Source organism: Agrilus planipennis, unplaced genomic scaffold (genome assembly GCF_000699045.2).
Source record: "Agrilus planipennis isolate EAB-ADULT unplaced genomic scaffold, Apla_2.0 scaffold10, whole genome shotgun sequence".
Taxonomy (NCBI): domain Eukaryota; kingdom Metazoa; phylum Arthropoda; class Insecta; order Coleoptera; family Buprestidae; genus Agrilus; species Agrilus planipennis.
Genome location: NW_020442465.1, coordinates 406,756 through 425,908, shown reverse-complemented (window position 1 = coordinate 425,908; position 19,153 = coordinate 406,756). Strand labels below are relative to the sequence as shown.

At 35.6% G+C, this 19,153-nt stretch overlaps 1 protein-coding gene across 1 annotated transcript in view; it reads left to right on the top strand.

Annotated features, from left to right (window-relative positions):
* Window positions 1-19,153, top strand: part of LOC108732456 (disco-interacting protein 2) — a 108,392-nt gene that overhangs the window by 1,178 nt on the left and 88,061 nt on the right. The window lies entirely within an intron of this gene.

The window sequence follows — 19,153 nt, the reverse complement described above, 5'->3', positions numbered from 1 at the left end:
ACAAAATACAATCTTCATGGTTGTATATAATTATCATAACTCGAAAAGTTTGTGGGTAACTCGATTCGGTTTTCTAGAATCCGAGTTAGGTACAAATAAAACTTTTAGCCCTCACTCTCAAAAACTTCAGAATATCAATAAGCTCGAAAGCCGTTAATGTTCACATTACCTAACTAATCTGCAAATAACTGATCTTCTTTTCTAATTTGCCGAATCAAGAGTTTTCCCATTTTATCTAGAGCGAAATGTACAAATTAACGGCATCCGTATCAATAAAGTTCGAACAAAAGGAACGACAACGACAACACTTACTTCGTTTGTGTTGTCTTTTCTTACATTAACCTCCTGTTCCTAAGCCGCGTATTAAAGCCTGCAAAATTGTATGCAATATTTATTTTAATTGGAATTTTTAAAAAGAAATCTTCACATCTGGGTCTAGAAGTCCATAAACTATACGTGGGTGTGCCCGGAAACGTTGCTGTTATTCCTAATTCGCACTTTAACCAGTGCCTATTAGCTAATGTGCAGATTATCTAGGTAATTTGCAGATTTAAGGAATGAAACAATTTTCTCCGCTATAATGGATCATCCTGGTTAATTTGCACATTATCTAGATAATCTGCAGTTTAACTGTTTTCTGCAGTTGGTGATAACAACGCCATTAAACCACTTATTATAACCAAGTAAACCTGTAGTATACAAAATAATTAACTGTTTTTATTGAAACCAAAGAAAAGCGCAAGAACTCAAAATGAAATTAGCAATTGTGTGATACTTTTATCGGTTATAAGTTATAAATTATTACCAAATACCTGACATATATGTATTGGCTTTTTGCCATTCTTTAATTATCTAATCATTTTTTAACAATATTGTTTTTGTAATTACCTACCTTTGTGGTTGTTGTTCAATAGGTATTTTGTGATGAATGAAAACTATGATTCCAGAAACGAGCTTATTGTTTAGTAATACCTAATTACTGGTGGATTAGAATCTGTAATTAAGCATGGGAGCTAAACAATTACTAAATGCTCGTTTACATCACGTAAGGTACTTGCCACACATGTAAACGTTGTGGGCATATTACCTATAAGCACTCAATGCGTTAGTGAAAATTGCTTTAATGAAATTATTATGAAACTTTCTCTTCTGTGTTACTAAAAAGCAACATTTGACAAGGTGTTTTATGTAGGACCGAGGCTGTAGACATGTACATTTTGTCTGTTTTAATTTGAGTAATGATACATAAACTGGTGTAAACATCAAGAGAAAACATGCATATTATTTCCAACAAACCAATTTACATCAGATGATTGTGTTTGTTTATGTTTTATTATATAACTAACGTTAAAGTGTACTTACAATTAGACGAGATTACGAAAGTTAATGTTTAAATAACGGGGATATACATTAGTACGAGAAACCAAAAACTTTAGTGAAATACAAGTAGTCTGTTTATCACGGATTGCGATTTTAATCTTATTCGATCTTATCAGCGCACCATAGGCAGTCTCGATAGATCTCGATAAATTATTCAGTGAGTATTCAGTAATAGTATATATACCCACCAGGTGGCGATATATTGCTCTATTTGCATATTACGTAAACTCGCTATCTAGGAGCTTCTTAGTTAGTAATTTGTCGGTACTCTATGGTGCGCTGATGAGAGCTATTTAGATCGAAATAGTAGTTAACTTAATGTTGTTATTGTGCCTATCGAGTATATAAGTTACGCCGTCGACTTCAGTAGCAGTAAATATCCACCAGATGTCGATACGTTGCCTTTATTTGGTTATTAAATAAATGTATTAGTAAAAATTTCACAGTCATTTTTCGTATTTGAACAATTAAAAGAATATTTGTTCATTTTTTTTACAGTATGATCATGTAGGATCAGGTTTACATAAGGGATTTTCTAAGGACCTCTGCAAAACTGTTCAAATAAATCTTTTTAGTAATATCGCGAAGGCCTAGTGTGGCCAGGTTACGAGAGCCCTTCAGCACCTTTGTTTAAGAGTAGTGCCCGTCCCTTGTCTTAAGTTTTTCTCTTTCTGTTCTATTCTCTTATACATACATTTGTATATTTTTATTTTCATATTTTTCCTCACTATATCCCCTCGTTAATTCCTCATTCATATCCTACTCCAACAATGTGCTGCCAACTCTGTCTTGAGAGGCAGAAAATACTAAATTCAAGGAAAAACCGCTAAAACATCGGAAAATTTTGAAGATACCTGAATGGCGTAGAAAATATCTGAAATCGTTTAAATGTTTGAGGAACATATTGCTATTAGCATAGTATTTTGTATCTATGCATACATCTTCTAAGTTTGCCGACTCTGGTAGGGGGCCATACGCATTTTGTGTCCATGGGCAAATACAATCCCATGATATGTAAGATTTTATTAAACGACAGGCGAATTATTTGTAATACGGTAGTACTCATTTGACTTCCAGAGGACTCTATGGAAGTCAATAAAAAATAGGCGAGATAGGTTGGTAGGACATCTTCTCGGGCATGAAGGTCTAGTCAGAGACATATTAGAGGCAGAAACAGGAGTTAGGAGGGGTAAAGGTAGACCTAGATGGGATTACTGTTCGCAAATGCGAAGTTTAGCTCAGGATAGGAAAGAGTGNAAAGAGGACTCTATGGAAGTCAATAAAAAATAGGCGAGATAGGTTGGTAGGACATCTTCTCGGGCATGAAGGTCTAATCAGAGATATATTAGAGGCAGAAACAGGAGTTAGGAGGGGTAAAGGTAGACCTAGATGGGATTACTGTTCGCAAATGCGAAGTTTAGCTCAGGATAGGAAAGAGTGGAGGTACATGTCCAACCAGTCTTAGGACTGACGACCTTACGATGATGATGATGATGAGTACTCATTTGTGGTCATCATTATAAGACACTAAAAATTCAAAGGATCCAGTTCCCTGCAAGTGAAAGAGATTTTCTTTATAACTATTTCTGTCGTGTATTTGTCTAAAATAGGATTTGCAGTCTGGCGCTTGATTTTTTTTATTTCACCATCGAATCACTTTTCGTAAAATTTGTTTTCACTTTGTTTAGTATTGTTTTCGGTATTATTCTAATTATTTTTGTTGTTGTTGGCGACAATTCTATTTCGCATTGTCGTTTTATGTAATGTTTCAGTTATTGCTATCATTTGTATTATTTGGTAGATTTCACAGCTTGTTGAATTCCGAATGACTACGCGAATAATTATATTGATGGTTGTTGTTAATTCATGCCAGAACGATTGTTTCATTGAATATAACGCATTCCTGTGGCGCGAAACGAGGACGATTATTGTTTATGTTTTTGACATAATTGGTTTTGTCGTCCTTCAAGTCTTTAAATGGACTGTTTGTTACATAATAAATTATTATATATTATTTAAATGAACCGAGCAAGTCGTTATCACGTGACATGCACTACGTTTTCAGGACTATTCGTAACTAACGTGATGAGCGTGACAAATAAATACTACACGTCCTATGTACATTGGCTTGGTTTTTTGATTTATTTAAATTGTTAACATTGGTATTGCCTTAAAACAACGACAAGAGTTGAACATTATAGCACCAAAAATTGTAGGCTGCTTTAATCTGTAAAGGTATTTTTATCCACTATAGAAATTAACTCAATTAAATGAAGAAAAATTGCTGCTTCTCTTACACCCTCGCCGGGGATCGAACCCCGGAACTTTTGGCTACTAAGCAACGACAGATGACAGGAGCAACAACGATTTGTGAATAAAAATTAAATGAATTTTCACATTAATAAATATTAAATAGGTATTCAAAACTATTAAAAGCTTCTTAATGTGTTTTGTATGGTAAGTATATATTAACTTAGTATTCCCCGTCCAAGAAATTTTCAGTTTAGTCTTTTAACCCCCATATCTTTGAAACCAACGCCTGTAGTCTAACCTAACCTAACATTTACTGACTGTGTACGGAGTCCTTTGGGGCGATAATCTTTTAAACCCCATATCATTGAAATTAACTCCTGTACCTCAAAACCGATATCGTTTTCATGAACGGGAGGTTCCAAAAATATGATACTTTTTGATGATCTTTATCAATTTCATTTGTTTCTGTACGTTCTTCATGCACGGTGTATGGAAAGCTATTTTAATGATAACTAGTTTTTTCTGAGCAAAGCGAGAGGAATCCGACTTGTTGCAAATAAAAACAATTTGGATTTGCAATGCCTGTGTAAAGCTAATGTAGAAAACTAAATTCGATATTTTTGTTCTGTATGAGCGCAGTATAACATTATCTTTACGTATTTATTACACTCATTTTATGTGTTACTTATACCTATTGCTTTCACTTACTTAATAGGTATACTAAATTGTTTTGTAAGTGTTTCCTCATGCTATTTTATGAAGAACCTGTGAAATTTCCCTAGAATATTTTCATGTTTCATTTTCGCTTTGCAAACTGTTATCTACATTGATTTATAATTACTTATTTTTTGTTGCAAAATTCTGTAGATATGTAAAAATGTTTAATGTACTGTTTAAAACCTTAATGAAGTTCAACTAAAATGGCTCTTCCTTCAATACTGAGACTTTGAAGTGTTATCTGACGTTACATTCTTTTTCTTTCTCTCTTTTCCTTTTGCTAGACATTTTCGCTGTTCAAATGTGTATTCTTTCGTTATAGAGAGTAGCGGTTTAGTTACACGGAGATCATCAGGATATAGATTCTAGGGTAAGGCGGTCAAGCTTAAGATGATTTCTACGCCATAGAGTTGTTTTCGTTATAGAGAGTTCCATTGGATTATGTGATTAATTACACGCCCAATATGTAAAAGTTTTTAATATTTGTATCTGTATGTATTGGTATTTTATAATCTAGTTCGCGTTTTATACGGTAGGTATGCAAAGTTTTAAATTAAGCGTAAATAAAACGCGTTGGCTCTGTTTCATATAATTGGAGTAGTTTTAATCGAATTTCACAGTGTATGAGGTCGTCTGGCAACGTTTGCACATTTTCGCACATGAAGAAACACATTTCACTGATCGAATTACCTACTACACAGGAAAAAAGAATTGACTTTCAAAGTGTGCTTTTTATGTGACAGTTTCAGTTCAGTACAGATTTTAGCTAATTATTTGTTTGTATCTTTCAGTGAAGTAATATTACGTAACACGTTCTGTTAATAATTCAGTACATATTGATGAATACATAAATATATCTATATTAAGTTTACAGTAAAATGATTGCAACGTATATGTAACGTATTTAAAGTCAGTTTTTTATGTATGCTATAATGCAGATAACTATAATGATGTAGCAGGTAGTTGAATCAAAATTAATTCAATAAATGATTTAATTAACTTTCTAATTTTAATCACTTTGTCAGAGTATTTGGCCATTTGCGTTTTTCATACAGAAAGTATGATCATTTATATTTTTCAATTTTAGTATGACAGATAGGTTAGGACAGAAGGAGTAGTAGGAATATAAAGCAAGGGGATGGCGCAGGGTCGAGTCGCCTTTAATAAAAAGAAGTTAGTTGTGTGCTTGCGAACGGTTAATTTAGAAATTAATTAAAATTGTTCAAGGTATATGTTTGAAGCGCGGCGCTGTACGGGTGCGAAACAGATTGTAGGCGCTGTGGAAAAGAAAAGGTTAAAAGCGTTCGGAATGTGGTGTTACCGGTGAATGATGAGGATACCGTGGATATAGAAGGTTAGAAATGAAGAGGTATTAGAAAGAACAGGAGAACAGGGGACTCTATAAAAGGCAATAAAAAATGGGCGAGATAGATTGGTAGGACTTCTTCTCAGGCATGAAGGTCTAGTCAGAGAAATATTGGAGGCAGAAATGGGAGTTAGGAGGGGTAAATGTAGACCTAGATTAGATTACTGGTCTAGTTTTAGGGAAATGCGAAAATTAGCTGAGGATAGGAAAGAGTGAAGGTGCGTGTTCAACCAGTCTTATGTCTGACGACCTTATGAGTATGACAGAAAAATTGTAACTGTTATTTTACGATTACCACCTACTAATGGTACAAAAAAAACCAATTAAAAGCGTTTGAAACTTACACATTTAGTATGAGGCACATTTTTGTGCAAGTTAAGTTCCTGTTATTGTACTCAAAACGATATACATGCATATAAAATAGTGAAAGTGCGATAAAAGATTTTTTCATCTCATTTTGCTTCGTACGTCTTTTGACCTTCAGCCGGGCACGTGATCGCGTTGGTGTTGGTACTCAGTAACGGGTCCTAAAAAGGGCAAAGTTCCTTACAAACGTTTGATCACAATGCTATCGCAATAATGAACTGCTACAGTTCCATGCTGCTCGAGTCTTTTATTTATTGTGGTGGCATTCGTTGTATACGTGACCGAAGAGGAGAGTCACTGTTATATCGTATAGAAATATATACGGGGTGACTTTGTCCACATGGAGTTTGAATTTTCATTTAATTATGATTATTAATTCGTATTTTCAAATCGATTTAAGTTTATAAATGGTGCATATTTTTAAGGATGTGGGATGTTCTAGTTTTATGGAAATGCAAAGATTAGCTCAGGATAGGAATGAGTGGAGGTGCGTGTCCAACCAGTTTTAGGAAAAATGACTTTCAGTTTTTCCTGAATTTTCCAATTTTCAGGGCAACTTTTCAATTTTTCTTTCTCTCAAAGCCTTGTTCGGATTATTACGAACTTTTAAAGAAAAATTGAATTACTGGCGCGCCTACCACGGAAGAGCATTATTATTTATTGAGGCCTTTTTTTAATTGCGCCAGGTGTGGACTAGCGATACTTAGATGATTAAAAGAATAATAATTGGTAATACTTTTAGTAGTTTAACGTCTGGACCTGCCCAGTATACATATACTTATGTGTATACATGTGCAGTTATGTCACGTGTGGGGAAAGAGGGCTTTGCCATCGTGCTTCGGTCATTTCGGCAATGCCTTTTATGGCTTGGCCGCGGGCTGAAATACTTGTTGTTTGAATAGCGTTTTTGATCTCGAATGTCCCACGCTTCCACTATTATAAGCGACCACGATCATCCAGGTTCACGTATACGATACATAATAGATGCTGGTCCGCCCACCTCGCCCTGTAAACATCTACCAAACGTATGGATACCTGCATTATGTATAGTTCTGACACCACGAATTGCTAGCAGTGGTGGTGTTTATTCGGAAAGTGATCGGAAAATCCAAAGATTGTCACAATAATTAGTATGAAATAATTAGATATTCAGTTGAATGTGTTTTAAAACCGAGCAGCATGACCTAGAGATTTAGTATATTGCTTAGCATTCGGTTCTGTTCCGGGTCCGTCTGCCTTGGTCCATGCTTTTCTGTGGTTTCGTTGGATCACTTAGGCTAATACTGGGGCAGTAATATTTCACAGATAATCTTTCATTCTCCTTTATCTTCATTTCGTCCGTCTTATCTTTCTCACCCGAACCACCACCCACCCATTTCCACGATTCTTGAAGGGAGGCTGAAGTGGGCCTTTCGCTCTACATTCCGGTGTAGTCCGGAAGGACTGCTCGCCCTCCAGAATTACTGACTGGTGGGAATGAAACACTCAAAAGGTTTTAAGTTTTGTATTTTAAAACTGATAAGTTCCCATGCTAGAGTCAATTTCGGAAGGCGAAGTGGCGAACTCCTCACTTTCTTTTAGTTACTGTTTTTCTCCACACAGTTTATATCAGTAGGTACCTATACATCACACCCAACAATCCTACTGTTTCTATGTACTTCCAGGGTTATGAACTGAGCAAGGTAATAAAATTGCTCCAATAACGTATTATCGACATTGCCTTCTTAAAATGTCTCATTTATTCATAACGTAAACGTTATTTGATTTTAGGAATGTGAAATATGACATGATTATATTCTTACATAACAAAAAGGAAGGAAATAGAATAGGTCTTTGGAAAACATAGCGGTGTAAAATAGGGTCAACTATTTAATAGTTTATTGCTTACAATGAAATTAGTTCTTGCGATCTCGTTTTCAGTTTTTCTTTTCGTCGGATAAAAATATTTGTAGGTATAAATAACGGATATTATGCGGATTAGTATCTAGTGAAAGTTGTCGCCTAAAAAGGTGCTTTCTATTCATTTAGTTTTTATTTATCGACGTAGTTCACTTCTACATGTAAATTAGGACTATCGTATAATAAGATGGTGTGCTTAATTGTAAATTATAAGTGGATATATTATATACCAATTACAGATCCACGTATGATAATAAACTAATTAAATGATAATAATTTTTATTAATAGAGTTGGTTTACCTGAACTTTTAATTTGATAATTGTTGTAAATTGATGATGTGCCTGTTTTTGATTTTGTTGGTTTGACTTTTCCTATTTAAATGATATTGCTACAGTTATAGTCCGTTTACTTAGAGAAAGGTACAGCGTGTGTGTCTATGCGCACAAACAAATGCCATTCGTAGACGGTCTCCGAAATATAGCTCGTCGTTTACTGTCAGATGTTTCCGATCAAAGCCCAACTGCTGGCGCCGTAATATCTTCTAACAGTTTTACGCCCATTTCTCTAAGTGAACAGACTCTACAAGGGATAAGAAAAGACTGTAACATATTATTAAATTGCACTTCAAATATTTTTATGAAAATGTAGAGAAAGATTTATTAAGCTAGGTGCTTCAACTACATTCTTGCACATATCCATAATCTCTAACTCGCTGAAAATTTATAACGAATTCAGGGGTAGTGAATTGCTCCCTGCTATTTAATTAAAGCAGTAAACTAGCCCTTAGCGTTTCTTAATGGCCCGACTGACGACGTACTTGAGCATTCTGTCAGTCTATTATGTTATCATGAATTGAAGCGACAGATACTGCAATCTAGTTATTATATAGTCTACGTGCGGCTCTTTATATTGGCTTACCGAAAGACAAGACGGTTATTAAAACGATTAGAATGTCATTTAGATCAGAGTCGGAAAATTTGAAATTCCTTAGCAGCTTCTAACTTCAGGCTTCCTGCAGGAGTAAGCGTTTTACTTATAGACATCTAATGTCGTTGTCACTACCATGTTCAACATTATGGAGGGACTCTTTTTAATCAATTTTTGTAATTATCCAAAATGATGAAAGATCAATAAAATAATTCGAAGTGGTCTGTATTCTGGCGAAACTGACAGACGCGGATCGCGATTTCGATCTTTTTGGATCCCATCAGCGCGTCGCAGGCAGCTCCGACAGAACACAGACCAACTTTTACCTGCTGTCTTAAAAGCGCGTTTTAGAAAATACTACAAATGGCGCAGTAAACGCCATCTGTAGCACGATGCTACATTTTAGGATTACGTATGCTGAAAGATCATTTACGTTCATATTTCACAGACGGATAAGAGTGAAAGGTTATCTAAATCTATTCTAAATGGTCCAATGAAACCACAGAAGAACGAACTAGGGCAAGGGTATCTGGAATCGACCCTCAAATGCTAAGCAATGGTCTAAACCTCTAGGTCATGAGCCCTAAGACTAATTTCTGCTGTAACTCGAATTCTTCAGATAATTTTTCTGGTGTCTTATTTATCTTATTATTTTACGGTGGGCTCATTTTCCACATTTGTTGACCATTTTGTAAACCACCTTGCTGATTATATATTCACGAGAACGCGTGCATGGCAAGAATTCTTGTTGGAATACTCGGTCTGTGTAGAAGACACCTGATCATGACGACGATGATGATGATGTTGTTGCGATCCATCGTGTTGTGCGAAATGCTGGCGTTCGTTAGTCCGATGCGAAATTGTTGTTCCGTGACACCTGTCGTGAGTTTCTTCAGTTTGCTTAATTCGTATTCAGTCAGGCTCTTTGAGGTGTTTAACGTTCCGGTCGTGAAGTACGATTTCTTTCCACTTGAGCGGATCGGGTCGATGATGTGATGTAAGGCAATTAAATGGTCGAAGTACAAAAGTGAATCCACGTGCGTCACATGCCACATCAGAAATTAATCGGTACTATTTTCGATATATCATACATGTATATGCAATTGACGAAGGTAATAATGTCGGAATCGGAGCCATGATGGAGACAAGAAACAGCTTTCCTAGTTCTCAAACCAATCTATCAGACCAATATTTTGTTGAACCTGTTTTCAAGCACTTGCATATTGGCTAATTGGTAAAGGATTCGGGTCTATAAAGGTCGTCATCGGTTGGAGTTGTTTTTTGTCCCAATCTTAGCTGTCAGTCTGATATTATTATCTTAGAATTAGGGAATGAAATGAACTCAATGTAATTTGATCGATTTGAAACGTCCGTGTTTTGTGATGAACTATATACACACAAGGGTAACAATGGAAAAAACGATAGATAAAGGAAAGAGCGCGTATATAGGATTCGTAGATTTAGAAAAAGCTCAGGCATGAAGGTCTAATCAGAGATATATTAGAGGCAGAAACAGGAGTTAAGAGGAGTTGAGGTGGACCTAGATTAGATTACTGTTTTCAAATAGTTAAAGATGTAGGATGTTCTAGTTTTAGGGAATACGAAGATTAGCTCAGGATCGGAATGAGTGGAGGTGCGTGTGGTATGATGATGATGATGATATACACACAAACCATATTGTGTGTCATCACCTTTGGCACATACCGATGTACTGAAAGCGCAAATAATCAACTATCTTTAGACGATTTTGTTAAATTCCCTTTGTTGCTGATTGGCTCTATCTGTGTAAGAAACCAGATAATATACTTAGGCATTATTCATCATCATAAAAACCGTCAGTGAGTGTTATTATGTTTACCACAATTTTCCAACCAATATGCATTTCCGTATTTTCTGGATTACCCACTTTTGTTTCTTCTACAATAGATAGATACATACCTTATTTATTATTTATCAATGATTATATGTATTGCTTCCTTTTGCATTAGTAATCGTAAGTAGTATTATTAATTTAATCAGATGTGTTAGGTGAACGTATAGTCATCGCTATGTTTTCTGAATTTGAATGAGTTACAAGGAAAGGATACAATAACCTACAAATCAGTAATACATTTCTGAATTTCCCTATTAGTCAGCCACAAGAATTTATTATTTGTTTCTGGTAAATAGCACCAACTAATTAATTGAAAGTTTTTTTGAATCTCTTTTGTGGTCGTGTGGGATAACGGAAAGGTAAATATGCTTCTAGGGTTCCGTATGTCCTAATGAAAAACGGAACTCTTATAGGATCACCCGTGTGTCAATATCGTTTTCGTACAAATTTACATTTGCAGTTAGAATGTACGGGAGAACATGTTTGTTTTTCAACTACAGTGTTAAGTTGGTTCTCGGGTGAGGGTTCCGAATAAAAAACGAAACCCTTATGGGATCGCTCGTGTGCCTGTCTGTCCGGTTTTTAATTTGAAAGTAAGAAGCCATTAATATTCGCAAAACGTTTGACTAGTTCGACGATTTTAATTAATCTACTTCTGTTATTTGTGCGTAAATTTTCACTATCATATCCTATTTATAACTCTATTAATATTAACATTAAAGCAAAAAAGTGAGATCTAAGACACAATTCCGTTCCATTATGGGACGTTTTAATAGTCGGGTAATAATTCTCAAAATTTGTATCATGAGAGAAGACAGCTCCACAAAATTACATTACACGTAATTTCAAATGTACACGTTTCCAATGATATTTTATCAAGTATTTTTGTTTCTTCATATTCTTCGAGGACTGGTGTAATAAATAATCGATTTTCGTAATTTCTCGTGCTTTCGGCTTAGCGCTGTGCACCATGTCAGATAGTGAATGTAAGGAGGAGGTGTAGAAGTCACGGCTGTCCGTTCCATCTCGAAAACGCCAAAGATGGTAGGTATGTGTTGTGGAGTTACGGTAATTGACAACATAGACGAAAACGAAAACTCGAACGTGACCATACTCTTTCTCTGTATAGTAAGGTAACGTCTGTCTCTCGGGTGGCGGAGGTCGCATCCGACTAGAATTATGGAATGCAAATGTAGTTAGTTAAACCTTCCTGGGAGGTAAAACTATGTACGAGGGGAGTTCCATAAGTTCGCGGAATGAAGGGAAAGGGGCTGTGTTAAAGATTATTACTGTACACCTTGCGAATTAGGGATTAGGATTCATCATTGGTATTGGGATCCGAAAAAATGGGCATACACCATCTGGTGGCAAAATTTATAACTCGAATGAGGGAAAAATTTATATAGGAATTGTGCACGCAAATTGTAAAATTGTTTATTAAAATAATAAAACACGTTAGAAAAGTAAAAATTTTTTTGATGATGGAGTCGACGAAGTTTTCTTCTAAAGTTAAATCAAATAAAAAGTTAATATGTTCAGTGAAAAGCTGCAATAGCACTTCAGACATAGATCTTCACTCTTCACCTACATTAACTACTTTCCAATAAAAACTAACCGTTTTATATATGTAAAAAATATATTCGGAAAATTAGAGAAAAAAGTAAACTAATAGAAGCTTGGATGAAAGCAGTAGGTATCAAAGAAGTGAATTCCGGAATAAAAATTTGTTCACGTCATTTTAATGCACATGATTATATTTCAGCAAGTATTTACCATCAGCCATAACCTTAATATTTAAAACTAGAATCATACTAAAATTATAAAGTGAGAAATTATTTATTCCTGTGTAATTGATTTAACACAATTCTAATGATACGATATAAGTATTTTGAGGTTAAGAACCTACCTGCTGCAATACAACAAAGTTGCAATAATGTGTTTGCAACGTTCTCTTAAATCGGCTTTGCACGTGCAAGTCATTGATATGATATTGCTTAAATCACCCAGAATCACCTCACCAATTATATAACGTGAATCACTTTTTAAATCCGAAGTTTGTAAAAAGTAGGCAGTAAACTTGACGGAATTTGAAGGCTAGCTTCCGGATTTGTTATTTCCGAATTTTATAATGTGATTGGCATTAAAAACACGCTCACCTTCAACGAAATTTCCTTTCCGAGGCTTTGTGTCAGCCCAATCACATATTGTGTCAATACTTCAATCATTTTATCGTAATTTAAAAACTTGGAAATTGCACGGTACACTATAGGAACTACGATAAATTTTCCTTAATCGGCGCCATGTTTTTAGGCTCCTCCCATTTGACGGATCCCAATATAAGTGAAATTTCAAGTTTACGACGTTATTGGTTTACGAGTTATCACCTTTCAAACAAGTTAATTCGGAAAAAAATCGCAACGTTTAAAAAAATTGAACATCGCACTGTGATGAAAGTTCCTGACAAAGCAAGGAAAGTTTATAGTCATCACTGTCCTAGCAAAACTATGATTCACAAATGGAATGGGCGATTGAAGACGATGCCCGCCCTGGATGGACAATTGCGGCCACCACGTCAAACATCTAAAAAGTCGAAAAACTAATATTACAAGATGCTCGTCTGAAAGAGATACAGTTATCGACATTAATTGGAGTGTCAGATACCACAATTTTAAGAATTTTACACGATCATCTTGACATGACTAAAGTCAGTGGTACCCATCTACCAAGTGGACGCATATAAGCATTCTTTGGAACTGTGTGGCGACGAACCTAGACCGATTTTGGAGAAGATTGTTACTACAGATGAAACCTGGGTTCATCACTTCGAACCTGAGTCCAAACAGGAACCGATGCAATAGCACAAAAACGATACACCACCTCCTAAGAAGTTTAAAATATTAGAATCGGCTGGTAAGTTGATGGCTACAGTTTTTTGGGACTGTGAAGGAATTTTGCTAGTAGATTACAAAGAAAAAGGTACCACAATTACTAGAGACTACTATGCTTCAATACTGGAAAAGGTAAAGATCGCCATCAAGGAAGAGTGAAGAGAAAAATTGACCAAAGGTGTGCTGTTCCTGCAGGATAATGCGTCAGTTCACAAGTGCGGAGTTACGATGGCTGTTCTGTACAAACAAGGATTAGAATCTCTACCACCTTACAGTCCAGACTTGGCTCTCAATGATNCTTTCAAACAAGTTAATTCGGAAAAAAATCGCAACGTTTAAAAAAATTGAACATCGCACTGTGATAAAGTTCCTGACAAAGCAAGGAAAGTTTATAGTCATCACTGTCCTAGCAAAACTATGATTTACAAATGGAATGGGCGATTGAAGACGACGCCCTGGACGGACGTTTGCGGCCACCACGTCAAACATCATCTAAAAAGACGAAAAACTAATATTACAAGATACTCGTCTGAAAGAGATGCAGTTATCGACATTAGTTGGAGTGTCAGATACCACAATTTTAAGAATTTTACACGATAATCTTGACATGACTAAAGTCAGTGCAAGATGAGTACCAATGCTTTCGCCGCGTCAAAAGCAACAGCGAGTGGACGCATGTAAGTAATCTTTGAAACTGTATGGCGACGAACTTAGACCGATTTTGGAGAATATTGTTATGAAAGATGAAACCTGGATTCATCAATTCGAACCTAAGTCCAATCAGGAATCGATGTAATAGCACAAAAAGGGTATACCACCACCTAAGAAGTTTAAGGTATCAGAATTGACTGGAAAGTTGATGGCTACAGTTCTTTGGGATTGTGAAGGAATTTTGCTAGTAAATTACAAAGAAAAAGGTACCACAATTACTGGAGATTACTATACTTCAATACTGGAAAAGTTAAAGACCACCATCAAGGAAAAGAGAAGAGGGAAATAGACGAAAGGTGTGCTGCTCCTGCAGGATAATGCGCCAGTTCTCAAGTGCGGAGTTACGATGGCTGCTCTGTACAAACAAGGATTCGAATCTCTACCACCTTACAGTGCAGACTTGGCTCTCAATGATTTTTATTTATTTCCAAATTTGAAAAAGGAGCTTAGGGGGCGAAAATTTAAGTTAAAGTTAAGAAGCTGTTTCGGCCCATTTTGAGGGCAAACACAAAGAATATTTTTTTGATGGTATCGAGAAGTTAAAATTATTTATTTTCTTCCATTTTGCGCGAATTTTTGGACCTTCCCTGGTATGTAGATAAATGTATATACGTACGGCCGAGAGTCCAGACCCGTACCCACTTGTATCTTTCTTCCAAAGCGTATATGATAGATAATTAAATGTTAGTTGAATCGTCCTGTCCGTTATGGCGACAAACATTTAATAAAACGGGTTTATGGCCGTTGCCATTTATGGACAACACTCGTTAGTCCTGGTATGCGAGTGCGCGGTAAAAATTTTGCATGCAAATCGAGACAAACAAATTGCTCAAGGTACAACAGAGCGCGTCCTTTTTAACGGGGAATAATTCTTGAAATGAAAAATCTCAGTTAATGTCTTTAGCTAAGGAAGGAGACTGGGAATATTGCTGCAAGGGCATCGAACATGGCAAGCTGTAAGCGGGTTCGAACTGAAGTTGGCATGGCATTTATTAAAGAACCGGACAAGTCACGGGAATCGAGTCTGAAAGATTTCCGAATATGTTACAAGTTTCCTCCCAAAATCAGTCCCGAAAACGTATAAATGCAGATAAGAAATGATCTTTTTTGTGATTCAGCTGCAAATTTGTGGTTTTCGGATTTTACCTTTACTTGTGCTATAAGACATTGCTTTTTGCCAAATTTCATGATTCCAGGTCAACGGAATACACCCTACAAGCTTTGATTCCCTTACGAGTGTCAAAATATGCGATATAAACCGCCGCATCTTTTGATTGCGTTAGCTTAGAAGTTTGATTTTTCACAGCTCCGAGGGATTGTAGATTCTTGAGAAAAGGGTCTTGATAGACAGACAGACAGACGGGACGACAACGAAGTGATCCTGTAAAGGTTCCTTTTGTCCTTTTGAGGTACGAATGCTAAAAAGATGTATTACGGTAATATTATCTAATCTAAAAGAGTTGTCGGAGTTTTTGATTGCTTTATCATCATAATGTCGTCAGGTTGAAGGTTGTTGAATCCCATCTTTACTTCTTCCTATTGGAGTATCGCACTACCTTAATTATTTTCGGACAGTAAACTAATCAATGCTCTCACTCTCTCTATTACACTTGTTTCTGTTTCTAAAATGACTAACTGGCCCTTCATGTCCCAGAAGGTATTTATATCATCTCCTTTCGTTTTCTTTTTTGACTTTTAACGCCCATTAGCCACATACTCATTCCAATGTCTCCTAATTTCTAACCTATTGATTGTTTAGTTTTAATTAACAAAAAAACTATTTTCAAATGTGATTATTTCGGGATTTCAAGACCTAGTCGAATGAATTAAAACATTTTACGATTCTATGACTTTTATGACAAAAATAACACGGTGTGTGTTTTATTAGCGAAGAAAACGCTTCACAAATGACTCTTAACGGAATGCCAGGTGCTAGATGGCTTGCTTGCTGTTAGGCATGTAAATAATCGAAGACAAATAATAATATATTGATATATTATGTAAATATATGTAATAATTTTTTTATTGGAAAAGAAAATATCCGGGTAAGTTTGTTTATTTGTATGTATACAGGATGTTTCTGAAATAAGTAGGAAGCTATAAAGGTGTAAAGTAGATGCAATAAAGAATCGCATGGTGAGTAATACAGCGTGGTCAAATTGCAATCCGAAGCCGGCCCTGGGCGTGAATTGGCAATGTATAGAGAAACAAAAATAAGTGACTACATCGCTGACAAATGTAAACTGTGACGGTTATGGAACGATTAATAATGTAAATATCACCTGATTACTACCGCCCTACTACACATAGTAATATTTAGACCCCCATTGCGATAACAACTATTAAATAACCACTTTGTCCATCACTGATGTTGTGCAGTATTGTTTGAAGTACATCTCGACGTGGTATTAAGAACACAAATTACAAAAAAAGTACTTTTACAGCACGGATGCTGCAACTGATGGAATGCAGCATTACAATGTCGTGTTCTCTACCAGGGCCGGACTAGCCCATTGACTGTACTTTCCTCGAAAACTGTCTACATTCGGACCGCTAAACATTTANTTTTTTATTGGAAAAGAAAATATCCGGGTAAGTTTGTTTATTTGTATGTATACAGGATGTTTCTGAAATAAGTAGGAAGCTATAAAGGGTGTAAAGTAGATGCAATAAAGAATCGCATGGTGAGTAATACAGCGTGGTCAAATTGCAATCCGAAGCCGGCCCTGGGCGTGAATTGGCAATATATAGATCATCGCTGAAAAATGTAAACAGTGACGGTTGTGGAACGACTAATAAAGTAAATATCGACTGCTTACTACCTCCCTACTACACATAGTAATATTTAGATCCCCATTGCGATAACAATTGTTAAATAACCACTTTGTCCATTACTGATGTTGTGCACTACTGTTTGAAGTACATCTCGACACAAATTACAAAAGAAGTACTTTTACAACACGGATGCTGCAACTGATGGAATGCAGCATTACAATGTCGTGTTCTCTACCAGGGCCGGACTAGCCCATTGACTGTACTTTCCTCGAAAACTGTCTTCATTCGGACCGCTAAACATTTACTTAATTTTCTTGTTTTATAATGCCCTATTATCTCCCGCAAACTTGCTACTAATTTCTGAAACACCCTGTATATACTATACGTGATACGTATGTATAATTAACGTAACTCGATATTTGCAAAAGCGAACACAACATTGAAGTTCTTCTTCGATATAATGTAGAGTGAAACCATTAGGGTGGTATTATAAAGGCATTCTTGTCAATCCCAATACATATTTTGAATATCATCGTACATAATAATGCGACACAGAAGTCAAACATCTCTTGGTATGCACATATGTAAATGGCACAATATGTATGTGTCTGTTATAATAACTGGACTTGTCAAAAATTGAAGCGGTTGAATGCCACGAACTAGTGAATGTCGAGAATGACCTGCGGACGGCTGCAGCACTTATTTCATCAATAATATTGCTTTTATATGGATTAAACTATTAATTTACAATATATGGTTTTAGAAATAAACGGTCTTAAGGTATACAAAAGTTTGAAATAAAAAATGGAATTGATATATGCTCATTAAGTAGTATCGTTCTTTAATGTTTAGTTTGAAAAGAAAACATCCCGATTATCTTCTATTATATTAGTCCGAGTCATATCGATTTTTGCAAGACAAGGTCAATTTATGTCTTAAAACCCATTTCTGTAATACCAAGACCAAAACATCCACAAACCCAATATCAAGTCCAATGAAAAGAGTAAGATCATGATCTAGGATTGACTCTTCTCACCGGCGTGCAAAAATGTTTTTTCATTGAAAATGTGCAAAATGGGTTTTTAAAAGTATTTAAATACAAAATGCAAATACTATTTTGAATCATTNACATCAATCATTTTATATCAAAATATTTACAACCCCATTTTGTTTCTGATCTTTTACCCATTGGAATAAGAGATTGAAGTGGAATCCATAGTTTCTTTAGCTTTGTGTGAAGCTTTTTTTGAATCGTTTTCTGAGAATTTTGGATTATAGGCATTTATTAGCACACCACAATATCTTGTAATTTTCAGTTTAACAAAGCTGGCGTATATCAATTCGATATTGTTTTGAGGGTTGTTTTGTCGTAATTTAGAACTTCAAAACTCCATGGACCACGATATTGAACCCGGAAAACAACATCGATCCAATATTTTAGATTATCCATTTCCAAGGAGTATAGAATGTTTTGGGCTTTCTTCCATTAAAGAATTAAAAGGCATTCATGGAATGTCTCTTTGTCCCCGTTTTAAGCTTCTAATTCGTTCAATGGTCAATGTGAGCAACTTTCATTGAGTAATCATTTTATATAATGTTTGATCGGTGATACTAGCAAATGTATTTTACATTTTACAAATAGAAAATAGGTTTAGAAAAGTATTTTAACTAAAATACAAAATGTTTTTCTCAAAAAACTACTTAAATGCAAGATAAAAATCGGTATTTTTTATTTTTTATTTGCATTTTAAGTATTTCAAATAAATCACATATCTTTTCATTGAATATTCGCATTGTACGAGGGTGGATTGATAAGTTTCCGGCCTAACCAAGAGATGACGCCACTAGGCCTACCTTGAGGTGACATTCTATAGTACCATCCTTGGATAGCTTGTAGCTATAGTTTCAGCCCGATCTCCTTGCTAGTGTAGGTTTGACAGCACGCTGAACAAGACGCCTCTGTGGTTTTCGTAAAAATGGAAAAGCAGGAAAATCGT